At 44.7% G+C, this 19,243-nt stretch overlaps 15 non-coding genes across 15 annotated transcripts; all 15 read left to right on the top strand.

Annotated features, from left to right (window-relative positions):
• Nucleotides 1–163: 163 nt before the first annotated feature.
• LOC141229123 (U2 spliceosomal RNA) lies at nt 164–354 on the top strand. The gene has a single exon (XR_012295875.1). It is a non-coding gene; the product is annotated as a U2 spliceosomal RNA (small nuclear RNA).
• Nucleotides 355–1,466: 1,112 nt separating this feature from the next.
• On the top strand, nt 1,467–1,657 carry LOC141229097 (U2 spliceosomal RNA). The gene has a single exon (XR_012295850.1). It is a non-coding gene; the product is annotated as a U2 spliceosomal RNA (small nuclear RNA).
• Nucleotides 1,658–2,778: 1,121 nt separating this feature from the next.
• Nucleotides 2,779–2,969, top strand: LOC141229111 (U2 spliceosomal RNA). The gene has a single exon (XR_012295864.1). It is a non-coding gene; the product is annotated as a U2 spliceosomal RNA (small nuclear RNA).
• A 1,118-nt stretch (nt 2,970–4,087) lies between these two features.
• On the top strand, nt 4,088–4,278 carry LOC141229100 (U2 spliceosomal RNA). The gene has a single exon (XR_012295853.1). It is a non-coding gene; the product is annotated as a U2 spliceosomal RNA (small nuclear RNA).
• A 1,121-nt stretch (nt 4,279–5,399) lies between these two features.
• On the top strand, nt 5,400–5,590 carry LOC141229096 (U2 spliceosomal RNA). The gene has a single exon (XR_012295849.1). It is a non-coding gene; the product is annotated as a U2 spliceosomal RNA (small nuclear RNA).
• Nucleotides 5,591–6,711: 1,121 nt separating this feature from the next.
• LOC141229095 (U2 spliceosomal RNA) lies at nt 6,712–6,902 on the top strand. The gene has a single exon (XR_012295848.1). It is a non-coding gene; the product is annotated as a U2 spliceosomal RNA (small nuclear RNA).
• A 1,121-nt stretch (nt 6,903–8,023) lies between these two features.
• LOC141229094 (U2 spliceosomal RNA) lies at nt 8,024–8,214 on the top strand. The gene has a single exon (XR_012295847.1). It is a non-coding gene; the product is annotated as a U2 spliceosomal RNA (small nuclear RNA).
• Nucleotides 8,215–9,335: 1,121 nt separating this feature from the next.
• On the top strand, nt 9,336–9,526 carry LOC141229093 (U2 spliceosomal RNA). Its single transcript, XR_012295846.1, has one exon. It is a non-coding gene; the product is annotated as a U2 spliceosomal RNA (small nuclear RNA).
• A 1,121-nt stretch (nt 9,527–10,647) lies between these two features.
• LOC141229089 (U2 spliceosomal RNA) lies at nt 10,648–10,838 on the top strand. The gene has a single exon (XR_012295842.1). It is a non-coding gene; the product is annotated as a U2 spliceosomal RNA (small nuclear RNA).
• Nucleotides 10,839–11,956: 1,118 nt separating this feature from the next.
• Nucleotides 11,957–12,147, top strand: LOC141229102 (U2 spliceosomal RNA). The gene has a single exon (XR_012295855.1). It is a non-coding gene; the product is annotated as a U2 spliceosomal RNA (small nuclear RNA).
• Nucleotides 12,148–13,265: 1,118 nt separating this feature from the next.
• On the top strand, nt 13,266–13,456 carry LOC141229078 (U2 spliceosomal RNA). The gene has a single exon (XR_012295830.1). It is a non-coding gene; the product is annotated as a U2 spliceosomal RNA (small nuclear RNA).
• A 1,118-nt stretch (nt 13,457–14,574) lies between these two features.
• Nucleotides 14,575–14,765, top strand: LOC141229066 (U2 spliceosomal RNA). Its single transcript, XR_012295819.1, has one exon. It is a non-coding gene; the product is annotated as a U2 spliceosomal RNA (small nuclear RNA).
• Nucleotides 14,766–15,883: 1,118 nt separating this feature from the next.
• LOC141229054 (U2 spliceosomal RNA) lies at nt 15,884–16,074 on the top strand. Its single transcript, XR_012295808.1, has one exon. It is a non-coding gene; the product is annotated as a U2 spliceosomal RNA (small nuclear RNA).
• A 1,115-nt stretch (nt 16,075–17,189) lies between these two features.
• On the top strand, nt 17,190–17,380 carry LOC141229212 (U2 spliceosomal RNA). Its single transcript, XR_012295942.1, has one exon. It is a non-coding gene; the product is annotated as a U2 spliceosomal RNA (small nuclear RNA).
• A 1,108-nt stretch (nt 17,381–18,488) lies between these two features.
• On the top strand, nt 18,489–18,679 carry LOC141229201 (U2 spliceosomal RNA). Its single transcript, XR_012295931.1, has one exon. It is a non-coding gene; the product is annotated as a U2 spliceosomal RNA (small nuclear RNA).
• The last annotated feature ends 564 nt before the right edge of the window (nt 18,680–19,243 follow it).

Below are 19,243 nucleotides of genomic sequence, written 5' to 3'. Positions count from 1 at the left end.
CTAAAACGCGTGGATTGCAGCAGCAGCAAGCCGAAAAGTGCAGGCATGTAAGGGATCTAGAGGTTGACAACATGTCTTCTTAACGGGAGTCCAGGAGCTCATCTCCACAAATGGACTTTTCAGGATCCTTGGGTGGCTCCGTAGTTTGAAACCAATTCTGGTTATCGCTTCTCGGCCTTTTGGCTAAGATCAAGTGTAGTATCTGTTCTTATCAGTTTAATATCTGATACGTCCCCTATCTGGGGACCATATATTAAATGGATTTTTAGAACAGGGAGATGGAAAAAGAGCTTGCTCTGTCCACTCCACGCATTGACCTGGTATTGCAGTATCTCCAGGACCGGTGCACCCCTTCTTTAATGCAGTTTCTAAAATCAGAAAGAATTGAATTCAATGTTTTTTGTTCATTTTGCTTGTTTGTCGGATTTTGGGATGGACTCTTTGGCTTTGCTTTTCTTCTCCTCATTGGATTTTTCATGTTCAAAGTTGCAGAAGCCAGATTACAAGCTCATTTTGGTTCAACTTCAGCAACTGTGCATTGCATTGCCATGTAATGTAATGAAATGCTATCTTTCTAGCTCTCCCTTTTTACTTCCTTTTGGATAAACAGACATATTAGGCAAGCATTTTGGAGCTTTCACCTAAATAACTACAGGTGGTGAGATAAGCTGCACAATATAATTGACCTTTCAGTATATTGTTGCACACACACCATCTATTTAGCAAATGCCCTTGTTATCAACAGCAGCCTTTTAAACTCACCTGAGCTAACAGGTATGTGCGCTGGTTACTCTGCTGCGCTTAAAATTTCTTTTTTGGTTTGCTACAATGCCTTTTCTGAAACGTTGTCTCCCTCTGCTGGAACACTGACTTCTTTCATTTAATGCCTGCAGACTATAAAAGAGAACCCAACCCAAAAAGTTTGGTTGATTAGTCTGTGGCATTCTGTTAAACTGTTGCTTATGGCGGTCTCTGTGAGCTTCTCAGCGACATTCAGCCAGCCAGGTATCCTGCCTGCAGTAGATGGAATGTGGCAATGGAACGCTGGCTGCGCGTGTCATAATAGGCTCTGAGCCTTTATATACCTGTGCACAGCAGCAGCCACCTTCAGTCTGCTGCTGGACAGCCAGCAGCAGCAGCAGGAGAGGTATGTAATCAGCAGCCCTCCTGCTAAGGGTAGACAGCTGCTCGTTCCACCCCACCCCCCGCCTTAATTGGTTCTCCTCCCTTCCAACGGTGTTGAGGCGGGTGGGAACAGCAGGGGGTGAAGGTGCTGTGTTTAAAGAGGTGGAGTTATGCAGATCTAAAACGCGTGGATTGCAGCAGCAGCAAGCCGAAAAGTGCAGGCATGTAAGGGATCTAGAGGTTGACAACATGTCTTCTTAACGGGAGTCCAGGAGCTCATCTCCACAAATGGACTTTTCAGGATCCTTGGGTGGCTCCGTAGTTTGAAACCAATTCTGGTTATCGCTTCTCGGCCTTTTGGCTAAGATCAAGTGTAGTATCTGTTCTTATCAGTTTAATATCTGATACGTCCCCTATCTGGGGACCATATATTAAATGGATTTTTAGAACAGGGAGATGGAAAAAGAGCTTGCTCTGTCCACTCCACGCATTGACCTGGTATTACAGTATCTCCAGGACCGGTGCACCCCTTCTTTAATGCAGTTTCTAAAATCAGAAAGAATTGAATTCAATGTTTTTTGTTCATTTTGCTTGTTTGTCGGATTTTGGGATGGACTCTTTGGCTTTGCTTTTCTTCTCCTCATTGGATTTTTCATGTTCAAAGTTGCAGAAGCCAGATTACAAGCTCATTTTGGTTCAACTTCAGCAACTGTGCATTGCATTGCCATGTAATGTAATGAAATGCTATCTTTCTAGCTCTCCCTTTTTACTTCCTTTTGGATAAACAGACATATTAGGCAAGCATTTTGGAGCTTTCACCTAAATAACTACAGGTGGTGAGATAAGCTGCACAATATAATTGACCTTTCAGTATATTGTTGCACACACACCATCTATTTAGCAAATGCCCTTGTTATCAACAGCAGCCTTTTAAACTCACCTGAGCTAACAGGTATGTGCGCTGGTTACTCTGCTGCGCTTAAAATTTCTTTTTTGGTTTGCTACAATGCCTTTTCTGAAACGTTGTCTCCCTCTGCTGGAACACTGACTTCTTTCATTTAATGCCTGCAGACTATAAAAGAGAACCCAACCCAAAAAGTTTGGTTGATTAGTCTGTGGCATTCTGTTAAACTGTTGCTTATGGCGGTCTCTGTGAGCTTCTCAGCGACATTCAGCCAGCCAGGTATCCTGCCTGCAGTAGATGGAATGTGGCAATGGAACGCTGGCTGCGCGTGTCATAATAGGCTCTGAGCCTTTATATACCTGTGCACAGCAGCAGCCACCTTCAGTCTGCTGCTGGACAGCCAGCAGCAGCAGCAGCAGCAGCAGGAGAGGTATGTAATCAGCAGCCCTCCTGCTAAGGGTAGACAGCTGCTCGTTCCACCCCACCCCCCGCCTTAATTGGTTCTCCTCCCTTCCAACGGTGTTGAGGCGGGTGGGAACAGCAGGGGGTGAAGGTGCTGTGTTTAAAGAGGTGGAGTTATGCAGATCTAAAACGCGTGGATTGCAGCAGCAGCAAGCCGAAAAGTGCAGGCATGTAAGGGATCTAGAGGTTGACAACATGTCTTCTTAACGGGAGTCCAGGAGCTCATCTCCACAAATGGACTTTTCAGGATCCTTGGGTGGCTCCGTAGTTTGAAACCAATTCTGGTTATCGCTTCTCGGCCTTTTGGCTAAGATCAAGTGTAGTATCTGTTCTTATCAGTTTAATATCTGATACGTCCCCTATCTGGGGACCATATATTAAATGGATTTTTAGAACAGGGAGATGGAAAAAGAGCTTGCTCTGTCCACTCCACGCATTGACCTGGTATTGCAGTATCTCCAGGACCGGTGCACCCCTTCTTTAATGCAGTTTCTAAAATCAGAAAGAATTGAATTCAATGTTTTTTGTTCATTTTGCTTGTTTGTCGGATTTTGGGATGGACTCTTTGGCTTTGCTTTTCTTCTCCTCATTGGATTTTTCATGTTCAAAGTTGCAGAAGCCAGATTACAAGCTCATTTTGGTTCAACTTCAGCAACTGTGCATTGCATTGCCATGTAATGTAATGAAATGCTATCTTTCTAGCTCTCCCTTTTTACTTCCTTTTGGATAAACAGACATATTAGGCAAGCATTTTGGAGCTTTCACCTAAATAACTACAGGTGGTGAGATAAGCTGCACAATATAATTGACCTTTCAGTATATTGTTGCACACACACCATCTATTTAGCAAATGCCCTTGTTATCAACAGCAGCCTTTTAAACTCACCTGAGCTAACAGGTATGTGCGCTGGTTACTCTGCTGCGCTTAAAATTTCTTTTTTGGTTTGCTACAATGCCTTTTCTGAAACGTTGTCTCCCTCTGCTGGAACACTGACTTCTTTCATTTAATGCCTGCAGACTATAAAAGAGAACCCAACCCAAAAAGTTTGGTTGATTAGTCTGTGGCATTCTGTTAAACTGTTGCTTATGGCGGTCTCTGTGAGCTTCTCAGCGACATTCAGCCAGCCAGGTATCCTGCCTGCAGTAGATGGAATGTGGCAATGGAACGCTGGCTGCGCGTGTCATAATAGGCTCTGAGCCTTTATATACCTGTGCACAGCAGCAGCCACCTTCAGTCTGCTGCTGGACAGCCAGCAGCAGCAGCAGCAGCAGGAGAGGTATGTAATCAGCAGCCCTCCTGCTAAGGGTAGACAGCTGCTCGTTCCACCCCACCCCCCGCCTTAATTGGTTCTCCTCCCTTCCAACGGTGTTGAGGCGGGTGGGAACAGCAGGGGGTGAAGGTGCTGTGTTTAAAGAGGTGGAGTTATGCAGATCTAAAACGCGTGGATTGCAGCAGCAGCAAGCCGAAAAGTGCAGGCATGTAAGGGATCTAGAGGTTGACAACATGTCTTCTTAACGGGAGTCCAGGAGCTCATCTCCACAAATGGACTTTTCAGGATCCTTGGGTGGCTCCGTAGTTTGAAACCAATTCTGGTTATCGCTTCTCGGCCTTTTGGCTAAGATCAAGTGTAGTATCTGTTCTTATCAGTTTAATATCTGATACGTCCCCTATCTGGGGACCATATATTAAATGGATTTTTAGAACAGGGAGATGGAAAAAGAGCTTGCTCTGTCCACTCCACGCATTGACCTGGTATTGCAGTATCTCCAGGACCGGTGCACCCCTTCTTTAATGCAGTTTCTAAAATCAGAAAGAATTGAATTCAATGTTTTTTGTTCATTTTGCTTGTTTGTCGGATTTTGGGATGGACTCTTTGGCTTTGCTTTTCTTCTCCTCATTGGATTTTTCATGTTCAAAGTTGCAGAAGCCAGATTACAAGCTCATTTTGGTTCAACTTCAGCAACTGTGCATTGCATTGCCATGTAATGTAATGAAATGCTATCTTTCTAGCTCTCCCTTTTTACTTCCTTTTGGATAAACAGACATATTAGGCAAGCATTTTGGAGCTTTCACCTAAATAACTACAGGTGGTGAGATAAGCTGCACAATATAATTGACCTTTCAGTATATTGTTGCACACACACCATCTATTTAGCAAATGCCCTTGTTATCAACAGCAGCCTTTTAAACTCACCTGAGCTAACAGGTATGTGCGCTGGTTACTCTGCTGCGCTTAAAATTTCTTTTTTGGTTTGCTACAATGCCTTTTCTGAAACGTTGTCTCCCTCTGCTGGAACACTGACTTCTTTCATTTAATGCCTGCAGACTATAAAAGAGAACCCAACCCAAAAAGTTTGGTTGATTAGTCTGTGGCATTCTGTTAAACTGTTGCTTATGGCGGTCTCTGTGAGCTTCTCAGCGACATTCAGCCAGCCAGGTATCCTGCCTGCAGTAGATGGAATGTGGCAATGGAACGCTGGCTGCGCGTGTCATAATAGGCTCTGAGCCTTTATATACCTGTGCACAGCAGCAGCCACCTTCAGTCTGCTGCTGGACAGCCAGCAGCAGCAGCAGCAGCAGCAGGAGAGGTATGTAATCAGCAGCCCTCCTGCTAAGGGTAGACAGCTGCTCGTTCCACCCCACCCCCCGCCTTAATTGGTTCTCCTCCCTTCCAACGGTGTTGAGGCGGGTGGGAACAGCAGGGGGTGAAGGTGCTGTGTTTAAAGAGGTGGAGTTATGCAGATCTAAAACGCGTGGATTGCAGCAGCAGCAAGCCGAAAAGTGCAGGCATGTAAGGGATCTAGAGGTTGACAACATGTCTTCTTAACGGGAGTCCAGGAGCTCATCTCCACAAATGGACTTTTCAGGATCCTTGGGTGGCTCCGTAGTTTGAAACCAATTCTGGTTATCGCTTCTCGGCCTTTTGGCTAAGATCAAGTGTAGTATCTGTTCTTATCAGTTTAATATCTGATACGTCCCCTATCTGGGGACCATATATTAAATGGATTTTTAGAACAGGGAGATGGAAAAAGAGCTTGCTCTGTCCACTCCACGCATTGACCTGGTATTACAGTATCTCCAGGACCGGTGCACCCCTTCTTTAATGCAGTTTCTAAAATCAGAAAGAATTGAATTCAATGTTTTTTGTTCATTTTGCTTGTTTGTTGGATTTTGGGATGGACTCTTTGGCTTTGCTTTTCTTCTCCTCATTGGATTTTTCATGTTCAAAGTTGCAGAAGCCAGATTACAAGCTCATTTTGGTTCAACTTCAGCAACTGTGCATTGCATTGCCATGTAATGTAATGAAATGCTATCTTTCTAGCTCTCCCTTTTTACTTCCTTTTGGATAAACAGACATATTAGGCAAGCATTTTGGAGCTTTCACCTAAATAACTACAGGTGGTGAGATAAGCTGCACAATATAATTGACCTTTCAGTATATTGTTGCACACACACCATCTATTTAGCAAATGCCCTTGTTATCAACAGCAGCCTTTTAAACTCACCTGAGCTAACAGGTATGTGCGCTGGTTACTCTGCTGCGCTTAAAATTTCTTTTTTGGTTTGCTACAATGCCTTTTCTGAAACGTTGTCTCCCTCTGCTGGAACACTGACTTCTTTCATTTAATGCCTGCAGACTATAAAAGAGAACCCAACCCAAAAAGTTTGGTTGATTAGTCTGTGGCATTCTGTTAAACTGTTGCTTATGGCGGTCTCTGTGAGCTTCTCAGCGACATTCAGCCAGCCAGGTATCCTGCCTGCAGTAGATGGAATGTGGCAATGGAACGCTGGCTGCGCGTGTCATAATAGGCTCTGAGCCTTTATATACCTGTGCACAGCAGCAGCCACCTTCAGTCTGCTGCTGGACAGCCAGCAGCAGCAGCAGCAGCAGCAGGAGAGGTATGTAATCAGCAGCCCTCCTGCTAAGGGTAGACAGCTGCTCGTTCCACCCCACCCCCCGCCTTAATTGGTTCTCCTCCCTTCCAACGGTGTTGAGGCGGGTGGGAACAGCAGGGGGTGAAGGTGCTGTGTTTAAAGAGGTGGAGTTATGCAGATCTAAAACGCGTGGATTGCAGCAGCAGCAAGCCGAAAAGTGCAGGCATGTAAGGGATCTAGAGGTTGACAACATGTCTTCTTAACGGGAGTCCAGGAGCTCATCTCCACAAATGGACTTTTCAGGATCCTTGGGTGGCTCCGTAGTTTGAAACCAATTCTGGTTATCGCTTCTCGGCCTTTTGGCTAAGATCAAGTGTAGTATCTGTTCTTATCAGTTTAATATCTGATACGTCCCCTATCTGGGGACCATATATTAAATGGATTTTTAGAACAGGGAGATGGAAAAAGAGCTTGCTCTGTCCACTCCACGCATTGACCTGGTATTACAGTATCTCCAGGACCGGTGCACCCCTTCTTTAATGCAGTTTCTAAAATCAGAAAGAATTGAATTCAATGTTTTTTGTTCATTTTGCTTGTTTGTCGGATTTTGGGATGGACTCTTTGGCTTTGCTTTTCTTCTCCTCATTGGATTTTTCATGTTCAAAGTTGCAGAAGCCAGATTACAAGCTCATTTTGGTTCAACTTCAGCAACTGTGCATTGCATTGCCATGTAATGTAATGAAATGCTATCTTTCTAGCTCTCCCTTTTTACTTCCTTTTGGATAAACAGACATATTAGGCAAGCATTTTGGAGCTTTCACCTAAATAACTACAGGTGGTGAGATAAGCTGCACAATATAATTGACCTTTCAGTATATTGTTGCACACACACCATCTATTTAGCAAATGCCCTTGTTATCAACAGCAGCCTTTTAAACTCACCTGAGCTAACAGGTATGTGCGCTGGTTACTCTGCTGCGCTTAAAATTTCTTTTTTGGTTTGCTACAATGCCTTTTCTGAAACGTTGTCTCCCTCTGCTGGAACACTGACTTCTTTCATTTAATGCCTGCAGACTATAAAAGAGAACCCAACCCAAAAAGTTTGGTTGATTAGTCTGTGGCATTCTGTTAAACTGTTGCTTATGGCGGTCTCTGTGAGCTTCTCAGCGACATTCAGCCAGCCAGGTATCCTGCCTGCAGTAGATGGAATGTGGCAATGGAACACTGGCTGCGCGTGTCATAATAGGCTCTGAGCCTTTATATACCTGTGCACAGCAGCAGCCACCTTCAGTCTGCTGCTGGACAGCCAGCAGCAGCAGCAGCAGCAGCAGGAGAGGTATGTAATCAGCAGCCCTCCTGCTAAGGGTAGACAGCTGCTCGTTCCACCCCACCCCCCGCCTTAATTGGTTCTCCTCCCTTCCAACGGTGTTGAGGCGGGTGGGAACAGCAGGGGGTGAAGGTGCTGTGTTTAAAGAGGTGGAGTTATGCAGATCTAAAACGCGTGGATTGCAGCAGCAGCAAGCCGAAAAGTGCAGGCATGTAAGGGATCTAGAGGTTGACAACATGTCTTCTTAACGGGAGTCCAGGAGCTCATCTCCACAAATGGACTTTTCAGGATCCTTGGGTGGCTCCGTAGTTTGAAACCAATTCTGGTTATCGCTTCTCGGCCTTTTGGCTAAGATCAAGTGTAGTATCTGTTCTTATCAGTTTAATATCTGATACGTCCCCTATCTGGGGACCATATATTAAATGGATTTTTAGAACAGGGAGATGGAAAAAGAGCTTGCTCTGTCCACTCCACGCATTGACCTGGTATTACAGTATCTCCAGGACCGGTGCACCCCTTCTTTAATGCAGTTTCTAAAATCAGAAAGAATTGAATTCAATGTTTTTTGTTCATTTTGCTTGTTTGTCGGATTTTGGGATGGACTCTTTGGCTTTGCTTTTCTTCTCCTCATTGGATTTTTCATGTTCAAAGTTGCAGAAGCCAGATTACAAGCTCATTTTGGTTCAACTTCAGCAACTGTGCATTGCATTGCCATGTAATGTAATGAAATGCTATCTTTCTAGCTCTCCCTTTTTACTTCCTTTTGGATAAACAGACATATTAGGCAAGCATTTTGGAGCTTTCACCTAAATAACTACAGGTGGTGAGATAAGCTGCACAATATAATTGACCTTTCAGTATATTGTTGCACACACACCATCTATTTAGCAAATGCCCTTGTTATCAACAGCAGCCTTTTAAACTCACCTGAGCTAACAGGTATGTGCGCTGGTTACTCTGCTGCGCTTAAAATTTCTTTTTTGGTTTGCTACAATGCCTTTTCTGAAACGTTGTCTCCCTCTGCTGGAACACTGACTTCTTTCATTTAATGCCTGCAGACTATAAAAGAGAACCCAACCCAAAAAGTTTGGTTGATTAGTCTGTGGCATTCTGTTAAACTGTTGCTTATGGCGGTCTCTGTGAGCTTCTCAGCGACATTCAGCCAGCCAGGTATCCTGCCTGCAGTAGATGGAATGTGGGAATGGAACGCTGGCTGCGCGTGTCATAATAGGCTCTGAGCCTTTATATACCTGTGCACAGCAGCAGCCACCTTCAGTCTGCTGCTGGACAGCCAGCAGCAGCAGCAGCAGCAGCAGGAGAGGTATGTAATCAGCAGCCCTCCTGCTAAGGGTAGACAGCTGCTCGTTCCACCCCACCCCCCGCCTTAATTGGTTCTCCTCCCTTCCAACGGTGTTGAGGCGGGTGGGAACAGCAGGGGGTGAAGGTGCTGTGTTTAAAGAGGTGGAGTTATGCAGATCTAAAACGCGTGGATTGCAGCAGCAGCAAGCCGAAAAGTGCAGGCATGTAAGGGATCTAGAGGTTGACAACATGTCTTCTTAACGGGAGTCCAGGAGCTCATCTCCACAAATGGACTTTTCAGGATCCTTGGGTGGCTCCGTAGTTTGAAACCAATTCTGGTTATCGCTTCTCGGCCTTTTGGCTAAGATCAAGTGTAGTATCTGTTCTTATCAGTTTAATATCTGATACGTCCCCTATCTGGGGACCATATATTAAATGGATTTTTAGAACAGGGAGATGGAAAAAGAGCTTGCTCTGTCCACTCCACGCATTGACCTGGTATTACAGTATCTCCAGGACCGGTGCACCCCTTCTTTAATGCAGTTTCTAAAATCAGAAAGAATTGAATTCAATGTTTTTTGTTCATTTTGCTTGTTTGTCGGATTTTGGGATGGACTCTTTGGCTTTGCTTTTCTTCTCCTCATTGGATTTTTCATGTTCAAAGTTGCAGAAGCCAGATTACAAGCTCATTTTGGTTCAACTTCAGCAACTGTGCATTGCATTGCCATGTAATGTAATGAAATGCTATCTTTCTAGCTCTCCCTTTTTACTTCCTTTTGGATAAACAGACATATTAGGCAAGCATTTTGGAGCTTTCACCTAAATAACTACAGGTGGTGAGATAAGCTGCACAATATAATTGACCTTTCAGTATATTGTTGCACACACACCATCTATTTAGCAAATGCCCTTGTTATCAACAGCAGCCTTTTAAACTCACCTGAGCTAACAGGTATGTGCGCTGGTTACTCTGCTGCGCTTAAAATTTCTTTTTTGGTTTGCTACAATGCCTTTTCTGAAACGTTGTCTCCCTCTGCTGGAACACTGACTTCTTTCATTTAATGCCTGCAGACTATAAAAGAGAACCCAACCCAAAAAGTTTGGTTGATTAGTCTGTGGCATTCTGTTAAACTGTTGCTTATGGCGGTCTCTGTGAGCTTCTCAGCGACATTCAGCCAGCCAGGTATCCTGCCTGCAGTAGATGGAATGTGGCAATGGAACACTGGCTGCGCGTGTCATAATAGGCTCTGAGCCTTTATATACCTGTGCACAGCAGCAGCCACCTTCAGTCTGCTGCTGGACAGCCAGCAGCAGCAGCAGCAGCAGCAGGAGAGGTATGTAATCAGCAGCCCTCCTGCTAAGGGTAGACAGCTGCTCGTTCCACCCCACCCCCCGCCTTAATTGGTTCTCCTCCCTTCCAACGGTGTTGAGGCGGGTGGGAGCAGCAGGGGGTGAAGGTGCTGTGTTTAAAGAGGTGGAGTTATGCAGATCTAAAACGCGTGGATTGCAGCAGCAGCAAGCCGAAAAGTGCAGGCATGTAAGGGATCTAGAGGTTGACAACATGTCTTCTTAACGGGAGTCCAGGAGCTCATCTCCACAAATGGACTTTTCAGGATCCTTGGGTGGCTCCGTAGTTTGAAACCAATTCTGGTTATCGCTTCTCGGCCTTTTGGCTAAGATCAAGTGTAGTATCTGTTCTTATCAGTTTAATATCTGATACGTCCCCTATCTGGGGACCATATATTAAATGGATTTTTAGAACAGGGAGATGGAAAAAGAGCTTGCTCTGTCCACTCCACGCATTGACCTGGTATTGCAGTATCTCCAGGACCGGTGCACCCCTTCTTTAATGCAGTTTCTAAAATCAGAAAGAATTGAATTCAATGTTTTTTGTTCATTTTGCTTGTTTGTCGGATTTTGGGATGGACTCTTTGGCTTTGCTTTTCTTCTCCTCATTGGATTTTTCATGTTCAAAGTTGCAGAAGCCAGATTACAAGCTCATTTTGGTTCAACTTCAGCAACTGTGCATTGCATTGCCATGTAATGTAATGAAATGCTATCTTTCTAGCTCTCCCTTTTTACTTCCTTTTGGATAAACAGACATATTAGGCAAGCATTTTGGAGCTTTCACCTAAATAACTACAGGTGGTGAGATAAGCTGCACAATATAATTGACCTTTCAGTATATTGTTGCACACACACCATCTATTTAGCAAATGCCCTTGTTATCAACAGCAGCCTTTTAAACTCACCTGAGCTAACAGGTATGTGCGCTGGTTACTCTGCTGCGCTTAAAATTTCTTTTTTGGTTTGCTACAATTCCTTTTCTGAAACGTTGTCTCCCTCTGCTGGAACACTGACTTCTTTCATTTAATGCCTGCAGACTATAAAAGAGAACCCAACCCAAAAAGTTTGGTTGATTAGTCTGTGGCATTCTGTTAAACTGTTGCTTATGGCGGTCTCTGTGAGCTTCTCAGCGACATTCAGCCAGCCAGGTATCCTGCCTGCAGTAGATGGAATGTGGCAATGGAACGCTGGCTGCGCGTGTCATAATAGGCTCTGAGCCTTTATATACCTGTGCACAGCAGCAGCCACCTTCAGTCTGCTGCTGGACAGCCAGCAGCAGCAGCAGCAGCAGGAGAGGTATGTAATCAGCAGCCCTCCTGCTAAGGGTAGACAGCTGCTCGTTCCACCCCACCCCCCGCCTTAATTGGTTCTCCTCCCTTCCAACGGTGTTGAGGCGGGTGGGAACAGCAGGGGGTGAAGGTGCTGTGTTTAAAGAGGTGGAGTTATGCAGATCTAAAACGCGTGGATTGCAGCAGCAGCAAGCCGAAAAGTGCAGGCATGTAAGGGATCTAGAGGTTGACAACATGTCTTCTTAACGGGAGTCCAGGAGCTCATCTCCACAAATGGACTTTTCAGGATCCTTGGGTGGCTCCGTAGTTTGAAACCAATTCTGGTTATCGCTTCTCGGCCTTTTGGCTAAGATCAAGTGTAGTATCTGTTCTTATCAGTTTAATATCTGATACGTCCCCTTTCTGGGGACCATATATTAAATGGATTTTTAGAACAGGGAGATGGAAAAAGAGCTTGCTCTGTCCACTCCACGCATTGACCTGGTATTGCAGTATCTCCAGGACCGGTGCACCCCTTCTTTAATGCAGTTTCTAAAATCAGAAAGAATTGAATTCAATGTTTTTTGTTCATTTTGCTTGTTTGTCGGATTTTGGGATGGACTCTTTGGCTTTGCTTTTCTTCTCCTCATTGGAATTTTCATGTTCAAAGTTGCAGAAGCCAGATTACAAGCTCATTTTGGTTCAACTTCAGCAACTGTGCATTGCATTGCCATGTAATGTAATGAAATGCTATCTTTCTAGCTCTCCCTTTTTACTTCCTTTTGGATAAACAGACATATTAGGCAAGCATTTTGGAGCTTTCACCTAAATAACTACAGGTGGTGAGATAAGCTGCACAATATAATTGACCTTTCAGTATATTGTTGCACACACACCATCTATTTAGCAAATGCCCTTGTTATCAACAGCAGCCTTTTAAACTCACCTGAGCTAACAGGTATGTGCGCTGGTTACTCTGCTGCGCTTAAAATTTCTTTTTTGGTTTGCTACAATGCCTTTTCTGAAACGTTGTCTCCCTCTGCTGGAACACTGACTTCTTTCATTTAATGCCTGCAGACTATAAAAGAGAACCCAACCCAAAAAGTTTGGTTGATTAGTCTGTGGCATTCTGTTAAACTGTTGCTTATGGCGGTCTCTGTGAGCTTCTCAGCGACATTCAGCCAGCCAGGTATCCTGCCTGCAGTAGATGGAATGTGGCAATGGAACGCTGGCTGCGCGTGTCATAATAGGCTCTGAGCCTTTATATACCTGTGCACAGCAGCAGCCACCTTCAGTCTGCTGCTGGACAGCCAGCAGCAGCAGCAGCAGCAGGAGAGGTATGTAATCAGCAGCCCTCCTGCTAAGGGTAGACAGCTGCTCGTTCCACCCCACCCCCCGCCTTAATTGGTTCTCCTCCCTTCCAACGGTGTTGAGGCGGGTGGGAACAGCAGGGGGTGAAGGTGCTGTGTTTAAAGAGGTGGAGTTATGCAGATCTAAAACGCGTGGATTGCAGCAGCAGCAAGCCGAAAAGTGCAGGCATGTAAGGGATCTAGAGGTTGACAACATGTCTTCTTAACGGGAGTCCAGGAGCTCATCTCCACAAATGGACTTTTCAGGATCCTTGGGTGGCTCCGTAGTTTGAAACCAATTCTGGTTATCGCTTCTCGGCCTTTTGGCTAAGATCAAGTGTAGTATCTGTTCTTATCAGTTTAATATCTGATACGTCCCCTATCTGGGGACCATATATTAAATGGATTTTTAGAACAGGGAGATGGAAAAAGAGCTTGCTCTGTCCACTCCACGCATTGACCTGGTATTGCAGTATCTCCAGGACCGGTGCACCCCTTCTTTAATGCAGTTTCTAAAATCAGAAAGAATTGAATTCAATGTTTTTTGTTCATTTTGCTTGTTTGTCGGATTTTGGGATGGACTCTTTGGCTTTGCTTTTCTTCTCCTCATTGGATTTTTCATGTTCAAAGTTGCAGAAGCCAGATTACAAGCTCATTTTGGTTCAACTTCAGCAACTGTGCATTGCATTGCCATGTAATGTAATGAAATGCTATCTTTCTAGCTCTCCCTTTTTACTTCCTTTTGGATAAACAGACATATTAGGCAAGCATTTTGGAGCTTTCACCTAAATAACTACAGGTGGTGAGATAAGCTGCACAATATAATTGACCTTTCAGTATATTGTTGCACACACACCATCTATTTAGCAAATGCCCTTGTTATCAACAGCAGCCTTTTAAACTCACCTGAGCTAACAGGTATGTGCGCTGGTTACTCTGCTGCGCTTAAAATTTCTTTTTTGGTTTGCTACAATGCCTTTTCTGAAACGTTGTCTCCCTCTGCTGGAACACTGACTTCTTTCATTTAATGCCTGCAGACTATAAAAGAGAACCCAACCCAAAAAGTTTGGTTGATTAGTCTGTGGCATTCTGTTAAACTGTTGCTTATGGCGGTCTCTGTGAGCTTCTCAGCGACATTCAGCCAGCCAGGTATCCTGCCTGCAGTAGATGGAATGTGGCAATGGAACGCTGGCTGCGCGTGTCATAATAGGCTCTGAGCCTTTATATACCTGTGCACAGCAGCAGCCACCTTCAGTCTGCTGCTGGACAGCCAGCAGCAGCAGCAGCAGCAGGAGAGGTATGTAATCAGCAGCCCTCCTGCTAAGGGTAGACAGCTGCTCGTTCCACCCCACCCCCCGCCTTAATTGGTTCTCCTCCCTTCCAACGGTGTTGAGGCGGGTGGGAACAGCAGGGGGTGAAGGTGCTGTGTTTAAAGAGGTGGAGTTATGCAGATCTAAAACGCGTGGATTGCAGCAGCAGCAAGCCGAAAAGTGCAGGCATGTAAGGGATCTAGAGGTTGACAACATGTCTTCTTAACGGGAGTCCAGGAGCTCATCTCCACAAATGGACTTTTCAGGATCCTTGGGTGGCTCCGTAGTTTGAAACCAATTCTGGTTATCGCTTCTCGGCCTTTTGGCTAAGATCAAGTGTAGTATCTGTTCTTATCAGTTTAATATCTGATACGTCCCCTATCTGGGGACCATATATTAAATGGATTTTTAGAACAGGGAGATGGAAAAAGAGCTTGCTCTGTCCACTCCACGCATTGACCTGGTATTGCAGTATCTCCAGGACCGGTGCACCCCTTCTTTAATGCAGTTTCTAAAATCAGAAAGAATTGAATTCAATGTTTTTTGTTCATTTTGCTTGTTTGTCGGATTTTGGGATGGACTCTTTGGCTTTGCTTTTCTTCTCCTCATTGGATTTTTCATGTTCAAAGTTGCAGAAGCCAGATTACAAGCTCATTTTGGTTCAACTTCAGCAACTGTGCATTGCATTGCCATGTAATCTAATGAAATGCTATCTTTCTAGCTCTCCCTTTTTACTTCCTTTTGGATAAACAGACATATTAGGCAAGCATTTTGGAGCTTTCACCTAAATAACTACAGGTGGTGAGATAAGCTGCACAATATAATTGACCTTTCAGTATATTGTTGCACACACACCATCTATTTAGCAAATGCCCTTGTTATCAACAGCAGCCTTTTAAACTCACCTGAGCTAACAGGTATGTGCGCTGGTTACTCTGCTGCGCTTAAAATTTCTTTTTTGGTTTGCTACAATGCCTTTTCTGAAACGTTGTCTCCCTCTGCTGGAACACTGACTTCTTTCATTTAATGCCTGCAGACTATAAAAGAGAACCCAACCCAAAAAGTTTGGTTGATTAGTCTGTGGCATTCTGTTAAACTGTTGCTTATGGCGGTCTCTGTGAGCTTCTCAGCGACATTCAGCCAGCCAGGTATCCTGCCTGCAGTAGATGGAATGTGGCAATGGAACGCTGGCTGCGCGTGTCATAATAGGCTCTGAGCCTTTATATACCTGTGCACAGCAGCAGCCACCTTCAGTCTGCTGCTGGACAGCCAGCAGCAGCAGCAGCAGCAGGAGAGGTATGTAATCAGCAGCCCTCCTGCTAAGGGTAGACAGCTGCTCGTTCCACCCCACCCCCCGCCTTAATTGGTTCTCCTCCCTTCCAACGGTGTTGAGGCGGGTGGGAACAGCAGGGGGTGAAGGTGCTGTGTTTAAAGAGGTGGAGTTATGCAGATCTAAAACGCGTGGATTGCAGCAGCAGCAAGCCGAAAAGTGCAGGCATGTAAGGGATCTAGAGGTTGACAACATGTCTTCTTAACGGGAGTCCAGGAGCTCATCTCCACAAATGGACTTTTCAGGATCCTTGGGTGGCTCCGTAGTTTGAAACCAATTCTGGTTATCGCTTCTCGGCCTTTTGGCTAAGATCAAGTGTAGTATCTGTTCTTATCAGTTTAATATCTGATACGTCCCCTATCTGGGGACCATATATTAAATGGATTTTTAGAACAGGGAGATGGAAAAAGAGCTTGCTCTGTCCACTCCACGCATTGACCTGGTATTGCAGTATCTCCAGGACCGGTGCACCCCTTCTTTAATGCAGTTTCTAAAATCAGAAAGAATTGAATTCAATGTTTTTTGTTCATTTTGCTTGTTTGTCGGATTTTGGGATGGACTCTTTGGCTTTGCTTTTCTTCTCCTCATTGGATTTTTCATGTTCAAAGTTGCAGAAGCCAGATTACAAGCTCATTTTGGTTCAACTTCAGCAACTGTGCATTGCATTGCCATGTAATGTAATGAAATGCTATCTTTCTAGCTCTCCCTTTTTACTTCCTTTTGGATAAACAGACATATTAGGCAAGCATTTTGGAGTTTTCACCTAAATAACTACAGGTGGTGAGATAAGCTGCACAATATAATTGACCTTTCAGTATATTGTTGCACACACACCATCTATTTAGCAAATGCCCTTGTTATCAACAGCAGCCTTTTAAACTCACCTGAGCTAACAGGTATGTGCGCTGGTTACTCTGCTGCGCTTAAAATTTCTTTTTTGGTTTGCTACAATGCCTTTTCTGAAACGTTGTCTCCCTCTGCTGGAACACTGACTTCTTTCATTTAATGCCTGCAGACTATAAAAGAGAACCCAACCCAAAAAGTTTGGTTGATTAGTCTGTGGCATTCTGTTAAACTGTTGCTTATGGCGGTCTCTGTGAGCTTCTCAGCGACATTCAGCCAGCCAGGTATCCTGCCTGCAGTAGATGGAATGTGGCAATGGAACGCTGGCTGCGCGTGTCATAATAGGCTCTGAGCCTTTATATACCTGTGCACAGCAGCAGCCACCTTCAGTCTGCTGCTGGACAGCCAGCAGCAGCAGCAGCAGGAGAGGTATGTAATCAGCAGCCCTCCTGCTAAGGGTAGACAGCTGCTCGTTCCACCCCACCCCCCGCCTTAATTGGTTCTCCTCCCTTCCAACGGTGTTGAGGCGGGTGGGAACAGCAGGGGGTGAAGGTGCTGTGTTTAAAGAGGTGGAGTTATGCAGATCTAAAACGCGTGGATTGCAGCAGCAGCAAGCCGAAAAGTGCAGGCATGTAAGGGATCTAGAGGTTGACAACATGTCTTCTTAACGGGAGTCCAGGAGCTCATCTCCACAAATGGACTTTTCAGGATCCTTGGGTGGCTCCGTAGTTTGAAACCAATTCTGGTTATCGCTTCTCGGCCTTTTGGCTAAGATCAAGTGTAGTATCTGTTCTTATCAGTTTAATATCTGATACGTCCCCTATCTGGGGACCATATATTAAATGGATTTTTAGAACAGGGAGATGGAAAAAGAGCTTGCTCTGTCCACTCCACGCATTGACCTGGTATTGCAGTATCTCCAGGACCGGTGCACCCCTTCTTTAATGCAGTTTCTAAAATCAGAAAGAATTGAATTCAATGTTTTTTGTTCATTTTGCTTGTTTGTCGGATTTTGGGATGGACTCTTTGGCTTTGCTTTTCTTCTCCTCATTGGATTTTTCATGTTCAAAGTTGCAGAAGCCAGATTACAAGCTCATTTTGGTTCAACTTCAGCAACTGTGCATTGCATTGCCATGTAGTGTAATGAAATGCTATCTTTCTAGCTCTCCCTTTTTACTTCCTTTTGGATAAACAGACATATTAGGCAAGCATTTTGGAGCTTTCACCTAAATAACTACAGGTGGTGAGATAAGCTGCACAATATAATTGACCTTTCAGTATATTGTTGCACACACACCATCTATTTAGCAAATGCCCTTGTTATCAACAGCAGCCTTTTAAACTCACCTGAGCTAACAGGTATGTGCGCTGGTTACTCTGCTGCGCTTAAAATTTCTTTTTGGTTTGCTACAATGCCTTTTCTGAAACGTTGTCTCCCTCTGCTGGAACACTGACTTCTTTCAATTAATGCCTGCAGACTATAAAAGGGAACCCAACCCAAAAAGTTTGGTTGATTAGTCTGTGGCATTCTGTTAAACTGTTGCTTATGGCGGTCTCTGTGAGCTTCTCAGCGACATTCAGCCAGCCAGGTATCCTGCCTGCAGTAGATGGAATGTGGCAATGGAACGCTGGCTGCGCGTGTCATAATAGGCTCTGAGCCTTTATATACCTGCGCACAGCAGCAGCCACCTTCAGTCTGCTGCTGGACAGCCAGCAGCAGCAGGAGAGGTAAGTAATCAGCAGCCCTCCTGCTAAGGGTAGACAGCTGCTCGTTCCACCCCACCCCCCGCCTTAATTGGTTCTCCTCCCTTCCAACGATGTTGAGGCGGGTGGGAACAGCAGGGGGTGAGGGTGCTGTGTTTAAAGAGGTGGAGTTATGCAGATCTAAAACGCGTGGATTGCAGCAGCAGCAAGCCGAAAAGTGCAGGCATGTAAGGGATCTAGAGGTTGACAACATGTCTTCTTAACGGGAGTCCAGGAGCTCATCTCCACAAATGGACTCTTCAGGATCCTTGGGTGGCTCCGTAGTTCGAAACCAATTCTGGTTATCGCTTCTCGGCCTTTTGGCTAAGATCAAGTGTAGTATCTGTTCTTATCAGTTTAATATCTGATACGTCCCCTATCTGGGGACCATATATTAAATGGATTTTTAGAACAGGGAGATGGAAAAAGAGCTTGCTCTGTCCACTCCACGCATTGACCTGGTATTGCAGTATCTCCAGGACCGGTGCACCCCTTCTTTAATGCAGTTTCTAAAATCAGAAAGTATTGAATTCAATGTTTTTTGTTCATTTTGCTTGTTTGTCGGATTTTGGGATGGACTCTTTGGCTTTGCTTTTCTTCTCCTCATTGGATTTTTCATGTTCAAAGTTGCAGAAGCCAGATGACAAGCTCATTTTGGTTCAACTTCAGCAACTGTGCATTGCATTGCCATGTAATGTAACGCAATGCTATCTTTCTAGCTCTCCCTCTTTACTTCCTTTTGGATAAACAGACATATTAGGCAAGCATTTTGGAGCTTTCACCTAAATAACTACAGGTGGTGAGATAAGCTGCACAATATAATTGACCTTTCAGTATATTGTTGCACACACACCATCTATTTAGCAAATGCCCTTGTTATCAACAGCAGCCTTTTAAACTCACCTGAGCTAACAGGTATGTGCGCTGGTTACTCTGCTGCGCTTAAAATTTCTTTTTTGGTTTGCTACAATGCCTTTTCTGAAACGTTGTCTCCCTCTGCTGGAACACTGACTTCTTTCAATTAATGCCTGCAGACTATAAAAGAGAACCCAACCCAAA

This window comes from Phyllobates terribilis, unplaced genomic scaffold, assembly GCF_046119375.1.
Source record: "Phyllobates terribilis strain yellow unplaced genomic scaffold, ASM4611937v1 Scaffold_455__1_contigs__length_1453912, whole genome shotgun sequence".
NCBI classification, from domain to species: domain Eukaryota; kingdom Metazoa; phylum Chordata; class Amphibia; order Anura; family Dendrobatidae; genus Phyllobates; species Phyllobates terribilis.
This window is presented reverse-complemented; position numbering and strand designations above follow the sequence as displayed.